General features: G+C 40.5%; 1 long non-coding RNA gene across 2 annotated transcripts in view; it reads right to left on the minus strand.

Moving 5' to 3' along the window:
* Positions 1–8784, minus strand: part of LOC127048383 (uncharacterized) — a 29624-nt gene extending 20840 nt beyond the window's left edge. Inside the window, exon 1 of one of the 2 annotated variants that reach the window (XR_007773622.1) lies at positions 8683–8784. This is a non-coding gene — a long non-coding RNA (uncharacterized LOC127048383). Of the gene's footprint in view, positions 1–1235; positions 1356–8682 lie in introns of those variants that run through there. The other variant, XR_007773625.1, reaches the window with a different exon arrangement.
* Positions 8785–9651: the final 867 nt, after the last annotated feature.

Below are 9651 nucleotides of genomic sequence, written 5' to 3' on the forward strand. Positions count from 1 at the left end.
ATCTTTTAACCTTTTTTTAATCAAAAGTTGTCCTTATGATAATTTTGAAAATTCAGAGATATTTTTATAATTATGGTAAATAAAGAGAGCACTTGACAGAAAAGCATGTCTATTATTTCTGCAACAGATAAGTCTTTAAAAATTGCCCAGTGAATGCTGTCTTTGCAATGCCTGTTACAGATGCTCCATTTATTATCATCCCATTAATATACATTTAAAAGTCAATGTTCTGTCCCTAAAAACACATTTAAAAAGTTATAGATCCAGCTGCGAGCCATTAAGAGCAAACTGGATCTTGAACTGGATTCTGATGCAATCAAATATTTAGTCATGCAAATAATTCATATTAACAGGAATAGAAACCCAGTATTTTAAAGTTCATTCTTCGATGTGCGCTTGAGGCCAGAGAAGAGAAATCGAATCATAACTTTTGAAGTGAAATCGTGGCCCCACTGAAATCAATGGTAGTGTTGTCATTGACTTCAGCAGGGTCAGGATTTTACTCTTGAGTTCTGTTCCCAGTTTGTGATGTCAAGGATTACTCTTGTGAATACAGATGGTTGAGTTTTCCATCAGAAAAAGCCATTTCAACTAAACCAAAATTTTTCTCAACATTTCTGATGAAATTTCATTTTGGAACAAAAAATGGAAAGAACAGTTTCCAAAATTAGGAATTGAAAGTTTGAGTATTTCATTCTGAAATTACTTTTATTTCAAAATCTACTTTATCTTATACAAAATGGTCAAAAATTAAATGGACCATTCTGAGTGACCGAAAATGAACTGTTCCTTCTCGCAGCCATGAAAATTTTGGATTTTCATACCTATGTAGGGTGAAACATTATTTTCAAAATCTCAAATTACCACAGAATGGGTCAGATGCAATTAAAAGCAAAAACAAAACAAACACATAATCCAAGAGTAATTTAAAAATATGTTATGTTAATGATAGAAATTTAGATTTTTATGGGTACATTTCTTTCCCATCATTTATTTTCCTTTCCTCTTCTTCCCCTCTCTCCCCAATTCTATCTGGTAATGAAAAGTGCAAAAGTATGCAGTTTTAAAATGGAGATCTAAGCAGTCAGAATGGCTGTTTTAGTGTATCAAACTTTATAGTAGTCCTGACAGTCCAAAACTTTGAGAACAGAATCGACCCCCAGAATTGCAACTGCTTTAACACTAAAATATGAAAGATACAGTGGACCAGATCTTGATTTCAATGAACTACTCACCTGAGTAAGGACTGCAAGATCTAGCCCAGATCCTGTATTCACACACACACACAAAAACTATGCTTAATATTTTTAAAAAGCAATATTCATTTTTCAGCTGTATTATGTGATATAAATATTCTTTAGCAGCATGAAATCCTGTGTCGATTAGATAGTTGAAGTCTGCTTCAATAGGATTTATTCTGACCCCTACAGTAGCACAGTAATGAGACAGAACATTTTAAAAGCTTTAAAATGTGGTCTGGATATTGTACGGAATGTGCAATTTTTATAGCAACAATGACCTCAGATGTAGGTGCTTATTAACTGCCTTTTCTGCCAAAACCGTGTCAAGTGAACCAAAAAGAGCTCAGCTGACAGTGAACATACATTTGTCTGAGATCATTATTTCTGGGCAGGGAGACAACAAAGTCTTGTCAGTGGAGTTGCCTGGGCTATATAGTACAAGCATCAAGCGCAGTAAAACATAAATTATTTAACTAGCACCATTAGTAAAGCACAATGTGATCTTGCTTTGCTTTAAGTGAAACCTCATTTTCAAATGCATTTAAATGTGGCCAGAAGTTTTGACTGCAACTAGCTTCGAATCAGAAAAGTTAGATGGGGCAGCACCAGAAACTTTGTGCAGTGCAGATGAAGGAAATAGATTATACTGGCGTATAGAACGCCCTAGAACATCCAAGCAAGATTTAGGGTCTCATTGTAACACATAGTGACAGGCAGTCCCTGCCCTCAAGAGCTCTCATTTAAACAAAGAGGGAGAGGAGACCGAGAGATTAAGTGTCTTGCCCCAGATCACTGACAGGGTTGTGAATAGAACCCAGATCTCCTGACTTGACGCTCATGCTCTGCCCACTGGACCATGCTACCGTGTTTGGTGAAGAGAGATAACTAAATACCTGTGTATGTAGAAGTGACTTTAAGAACCATTTTATCAATGAGCAGAAGGGGCTGGGCAGGAAGAATTGTGGCTCAAGGAGCCCAATTCTGTATCATGTTGATCACCCACCAAAGTTCAGGACTTTGCAGAAGGGATTCAGCACTGCTCAGGATCAAAACGTTGTGTCCATTGCAAATCCTTTGGCATGAGATAAGATGAAGTCTATGGATGTGTCTGCACAGCAAACAGATAGTGTGACTGCAGCATGTTTAGGCCTACCCACACTAGCTTTGATCTGTCTAGATCAACCACAGCTCAAGCAACAACAGCAGTCTAGTGAGGTGGCATGGGCGAGGTGCTCAAATATGCACCCCGTCTCCTGGGCAGGGTTCTATCCAGGAGGCTAGCCTACGCAGCTTTCCCTGCTGCCGTGTTACTCGAGCTAGCTTGGATGTAGCTAGATCAAAGCAACCTCGGGTATGCACACATGTGCTGCACTCACACCTCCCGATTGCGCTAAGGACGTACTCTGTGAAATATTTTTTGGTAAGAAATAAAACGCCATTTGCACGAGGGATATGACAGACATCTCCACAGGCAGCCCACAACAAGGGCAGTGTCTAGGGCCGGCAATGCAATCAGTGATGCTCCCTTGGGGTTGGGTTTGACCAGTAAAGCTGGCTAGTTGAATCACTGCCTGTCTCTCCATGTGAGCTCATGGGAACTATCTTCAGTGGAGGCTCTGCAGCCAACATCGCCTGGTTCAACAGCTGCCGGCAGAGAATTTTCTGGGAGGGGTCCTTGGCTCTGAACTCATCCCCCCACCTTAGTTTCAAACAGTCCAGATTTGTTGTTCTTTAGGTTTTGCTGAAAGACCTATCTATTTCCTAGGCTTTTCTGGGAGGAGTAGGTTGAGGGAAATGGGGTAGTCAGCAGTGGCTAATATGCCTATGAGGGGTTAGAACTGTGGTGGGCAACCTGCGGCCCACAGACTGCATGTGGCCCATCAGGGTAATCTGATTGTGGGCTGCAAGACATTTTGCTAATGTTGACTCTCTGCAGGCTCGGCCCCCTGCAGCTCCCACTGGCTGTGGTTCGCTATTCCTGACCAATGAGATCTGCGAGAAGCAACAGCTAGCATGTCCCTCAGGCCCGCCGCTTCCTGCATCTCCCATTGGCTGAGATCGGCGAACTGCAGCCACTAGGAACTGCGGGTAGCTGACCTGCGGATGGTCAACGTCAACAAAATGTCTCACGGCCAGCCAGCGGATTACCAGCAGGTTGCCCACCACTGGGTTAGAGGAGCAAAGAGTCCTGTGGCACCTTATAGACTAACAGACGTTTTGGCGCATGAGCTTTCGTGGGTGAATACCCACTTCATCAGATGCATGGGTTAGAGGGTTATTTACGATATCGGTGCAGTCCCATCTGTAATGGCTTTGGGCAGTAATGTCATTTGTATTAAGGATAGTTATCCTTAGGTGCTATCTTAGTGCTTGCATTAGGACTCTTAATAAGTCTAAATAAAATAAAATCTGTAAATATGCCACTGCTATAAAGATTCTGATCTTAACTTCATTTCTTCCTGTCTCAATAGGATCAGAGCCAGGATTCAGATAGGCTTTAGCAGCAAAAGGAAAAGAATCCTCCTCCACTCCCACACCCCTCCAACTCATGTTTTGCAATCTGTTATAACTAATATAGCACTAGGAGTGATATCCCTTTTGTACATGGGGTCCCAGAGAGAGTGCTGCCCTGAAACATCAATTCATGGGGGTGGGGCCGGGGGGGGGAATGTTGTAAAGAAATGATAAAGCAATCAGTCTCCATTTTTAATTGTGGAAGGAGGAATAGTGGCAATTTAAGAACAGGAAAAATTACTGATTGATTTAGAGGAATGTCTATCGCTGTAGCATCTCACAAGCATTAATGAATTTACCTTCACAAAACCTTGATATCATTAACTCCATTTTACAGGTGGTGAACTGAGGCAGAGTGAGGTTAAGTGAGTTGTGCAACATCACATACGGTTACGCTGTAAATCAAACTATGCAGGCATGAAGGGTCATAAAGGGTGTGTGTGTTTTATTCTCCTTTATGTTCCTTCACTGCTCCCACCACTGTCCTCTCCTTACTGTAAGAAGACAGGCAGGGAGAGAGGCAGGAGTAGCAGAGCTTTGGTAATACTCCACCCTAAAGACACCAGCCAGCAGAGTTAAACCAGCACAGTGATAGAGGTGGTGGGTAGAGGGTAAAGAATGGCAATTGATTACTGGAAGGGACCAGGAACAGATCTAAAGGAAAGGAATTCAATGCAAGCACAGTTCTTAAAAGCAATGGGCAGGGAGGGGCTGGAGGGAAGATGGAGCAAATATGTTCTTGGAGTTTGACTCTACAAAGCTTACTCAGACCTATTAGCAACAGTTAATGTCCCATTTCGAGGCCCTGGCTTTAAAAGCAGAAGGGGAATCATTGACTCAAAGACCAAATAACTTTCAAAAGTCAGTTTTACTGCATGCCCCAGTCAAATATACCAGAGGTGTGTGTTAGCATAGTGTATGCTCAGCATCTGGACAACACCACTTTCTTTTATCCAAATGGTCAGGGGAAGTCCAAAAGTTTTGGATAACCGTGCATTTTGGGTAAAAAGGATGTGATTAACTAACATAGCTGTACATTGGGGGACACTGTGGATTCAGATAAGGATTTTGGGGATAAAAGGAATTTGGATAACTGTAATTATAGTGTATACAAATTAATGAAGAGTACAGGGAAGTTAAATCAGGTGCTACTAGTTAACCTCTCAGTACAAGAATAGAGAACTTTCTAGGAAACCAAAAAGTAAAAAAAATCTTAAAAAAAAAAGATAGAAGGAAAGACTATTTTAAAAAACCAAAACATGTAATTAACCGATAGAAGTCATTGCTGCAAGAAATTTCTCATGCTAGGAGTTTAGAAAAATTCATAAAAGGCTTGAACATTGATTTCGATAATGAGACAATAGATAAAATAGCAATAAAGGATATAGACTCTCATGCTTCAGGCCACAAACCAACCATTACCTGACCCAAGTAAGAAGACATTTTGTCATGTGAGCAAGTTATTTCAAAATTGTCTGTTATGGGCTTTCTGGCCACATTCTCTGAAGCATTTGGTATAGGCCACTATGGAAGCCAGCGTCCAGACTAGATGGGCCCTGGCATGATCCACCAGGATGGACATTGCTACAGTATGTTCCTGCTTTTACAGTGTGTTCATGCAAAGGGAGCAGCTGAGAGGAAAATAAAAAAGGTAATTAATCAAGCCTAATATTTAGTTGGTCCTGCTTTGAGCAGGAGGTTGGACTAGCTGACCTACTGAGGTCCCTTCCAACCCTGATATTCTATGATTCTAGGAATAATATAAATGAAGTGTGCTTATAAACCTAGATATGTGGTGACCTTCTGTAGACTTCATTGAGACAGATCTGAAACATGTTGCAACAATAAGAAAACTACGGCCTGAAGGTAGAAGTCACTCTTCTTAGCAACTGGAGGAGGATACATGTATTGGGTTAGCAAGCAAAGCATAGCAGTAATAAAGGGCCAGATCCTCAGATGGTGTAAACTGGAGAATGGCGCTAAGCTGATTTACATCAGTTGGGGTTCTGGGCCAATACATGCTACAGATAAAAAAAAATGAAACATTGCAAAGACTGGTTGTAGGGCAAGAACATAACTGGGAATGGTGCATCCTTCTCCCCTGCTCCTTTTTGTCCATATGCTGTCTAATTAGGTTGTGAGCTCTTTGTGGCCAGGACCCATCTTACCAAATACCCTACAATACCGCTTTGGGGCACTGTATAATCAACAAATAATACTAAGTTAACACCGGGTGGCTTAAAAAGGACCTGCCCTGAAGTGAAAAGTATTGTTGAAGGTTGGTGTTCTCAATGGTGATGCAGCTCTTTTTTATGAACATTCAATGGCAGGGTTCAAATTCAGTTGCCCAAACTGGTGGCCAAGGAAAAAAGCACTTTTATTAAGTCTGAGATCCCATCATGACAGGACTCAGCACTGATCTGATCTGAGTAAATGTGACTCACTAATATTCTACAAAACACAGTGTCTCACTTATTGGGTGAGTACCCTTAACTCTGCTCTGTTACTCAGTCTCTCCACTCATCCCTTCTTATGGCACTTTAGCAGGTGAAAGCTGAATAAACTGTCTGGAAAAAAAGGATTCTTCAACCTCCCCCACATTCTAGAACTACCTAATTTAACATTTTAAACTGAAAACCCACTATTTCCCTTCTCCTCCTTCTCTCCCTCCCCCCACCCATAAAAGTGACTATGGTAATAGCAGGCACCGCTGAGTTAATGAATAACATGTTTTTGGAAATACTATTTTGAGCCTTTGATGTGTCATGTCATGCTAGTCAGCAGTCGTTGTTACGGTACTTTTCCCTCTGTTCATTGCCTTGTATGAAAATCATGTATGTAGTTTACTGAAGAAAATGCTGCACTGTCACTGTTTGTAGCACAGTGTGTTAATGAATGTATTCGAATAACTTGCTTTGCCTTTCCTTCTTTGAAACCAAAGACAGTTGAGCCCAAATTCTCAAAGGATTTAGATGCCTCACTTCCACTGATTTTAATTGGAGTTAGGCACCTAAGTATCTTTGAGGACCTAGGCCTAAGTACCAATTTTTGGATGACCAGCTAAAGCAGTGAACTTCTTGGATGCACCAACTCAGTGGGCAAGGTTTTAAAAAATGACTAGCAATTTGGGGTGCCTCCATTTTGGGGGGGATCTGAAACTTGAGATGCCTGATTTTTCAGAAGGTGCTGAGTACTTGCCCTCAGAATTGCTGGATCCCTTAAAGTGTAACGTGTTGGTCATCCCGAATCACAGGTCACTTTTCCAAATCTCAGCTTTGGGGTCTACCAAACTGCATGCATCACTCAAGACACACAATTACAAACACACATTTGAACAGAGACCTAAATTAAAGTATCTTGAGATAAGTACCCAAAATCACTAGTTACCTTTGAAAAGCATGACCTTTATTCAGGAGCTCAAAACTGGCACTGATAGATGCAGTTACCAGTTTTATGAAAGAAAACATAGATGAGAATGGCAACAATACCGTCATCATCGTCAGTGATGGACTATCAACAAAAGAAAATGTCTGTTTCTGTGCTTTGTAGTTTCCACAGCTACATGGAGTTTTTGGTGAATCTCCCTTATGCCCTTCTTTCACCTCTGATCACATTTTCATTTTTTAATATTTTTATGTCCAAGTTTCGTGTACAGAGACCATGCAGTCATTTAACTACTTGATTTCTTTGTGAAAATGCTTAGTTGTGAAAGCTGTGTGCACAAGAACTAGGCTTGCAAAGATCCTCCCACATGTTTAGAAGCTGGTTGAGACGCTTTTGGAAGCGTACTTCAAGGTGCTCAGTTCTTTATAACAACCGTAGCTGGAGGATGGTCTTATGATAATGTAAAACTAGAAATATTTGCCCACTTGACACTGAGACCATGATGCTAAATTCATGTGCTGATGAGCAGGACTACAGAAACAAATGATCATTCACTGAGTCTGATAATCAAAGATATACAATGAATATAATATTGCTTCCAAATTAATGGGGAAAATAGACACCAAGGAAAATTACTAAAATAGAGTCATATCAAGCTTTCTTTAAGCAAGTCATTGTAAGAAGTATATTACATGTTAATAACAATCATTCAATTGCAAAGAGACTCTTATGCTTATGAAAGCACATTCCTTTATATCACTGCATCTCAGAAATGTCATTATGCTAATGTTAAGATTTGTGTCCAATTCATTTCACATTTAATTAAATGTATGTTTATTTCATCTTGGAGGTTATTATTTTAAACTATAATATTGGCATTCTTCATAAACCTGTCACTAAACAATATGAGCACTGACTATTGTTTATTTGCAGATACATACAATCACTCTCTAATACGTTTTAAATAAACTGTTTTCTTCCCAGTACCAAAAAAACATTTATTTATTCTGACACAATAAGCAGAGGGTGGTGGGTCAGAAAGACTAAAGTTAGCTGCCTGAAGTCACAAACATCTGCTGTCTATTTCAATTGTGCTGTGGACTAACCACAAAATCCTCTCCTGTAAAGAATGGAAATATTTCCCCTGTGCAATGTCATATTTTAGAATTCTTCTCTTCTGAATCAGTGTCAGACCTGATTAAAGTACTATGAAGTCTATGTTTTCATGTCTGCATCTCCTTAAAAATATTGAATACCTAATGTTACAATCAGCGTGTTACCTAAGGATTTGCATATGGTGAGAGGAGATGACTTCAGAGTATTGGTGTTACCACTAAATTCAAAATAATCTTAAAGCTTTAATACCCTGTAATGTTCCTGGCAAATAAACATAACAGATTAGTGTGTCTCTAAATATACAGGCAAATATGTATATTAGCATGCATACATATAACCACACACATATAGATACAGATAGATGTATTTAGTAAGCATTATATACAAACTATCTAAATGTGAATAGAAAATGTTGCTAATCAAATACTTGCATGAGTTGTATATGGATCTTCTAAATGTCTGTGCTTCTTGGGGAAACCAAATGATCTCTTTTTTACAGATAGTAAGATCAAAGCACTCCATTTAGATACTCCAGCTGTCTCTCTCACTGGCATTTGACATGCAACCAATCCATTTGAATTCTGGGGGCATGTAAACATTTTAACCCTTGGCAGTGGTATCTGAAAAACGTGCTAGCCATAAATGGGCACTGACTGAGCGGGCCAAATTCACAACTGGGGTCTCTCTTCTGAAGGCTGTGGAGTCACACCAGCCAGTGAGTTTGGCTAAATGATTCCATTTGAAGCGATTTGCTAAAATGCCGCTAGCAGAGTGTTTTCAGATTTGATTCCAGAGGGCTCAACTGATTGGCAATGGAACAAGGAGCCGCTAACCTCTAGGCTGCAGCTGCAGCTCAAGCTAGTAGTGACTAAAAATGGTGATTGCCCAATTGCTGTGAGATGAGCGAAGTACAAGGAGGACAGTGCTGTACGTTCAGCTCCCAGTGGACAGAAAAGCCAGCATTGCAATTGGCACCTGTTTTGGCAATTTCTTCAAAGTGGTCGGAGAGCTGATTACAAAGACGAGACAACCTTCTCACCTCTACACTAGATCAGGGTTGAGGCACCTTGGCAGGGAAGCTTGCACTGTTGCTGCTTTTGATAGGCCTAGTCTGTGGATGACTGATACAGCCTCCACAGCTGGAGCTCTGGTGCTGTTCATGAGCACTCATTTCTCACAAATGTGAGACATTGCCATTGGGCTACATTCACAATGGTTCTAATGTGCCTAACTGCCTCTTAAGTCCAATATTTGGTGCCATTCATATTCTCAAAATCACATCTCAGCTGCCACCTACTCCTGGAAGCACCTAAATCACCATGAGTGCCTAAGTCCTGATACTCTTCCACAGTTGCTGTGAGCCCTCACTCATGCCTGAACCCAGGAAGGATTCTCA

Source organism: Gopherus flavomarginatus, chromosome 3 (genome assembly GCF_025201925.1).
Source record: "Gopherus flavomarginatus isolate rGopFla2 chromosome 3, rGopFla2.mat.asm, whole genome shotgun sequence".
Lineage (NCBI taxonomy): Eukaryota > Metazoa > Chordata > Testudines > Testudinidae > Gopherus > Gopherus flavomarginatus.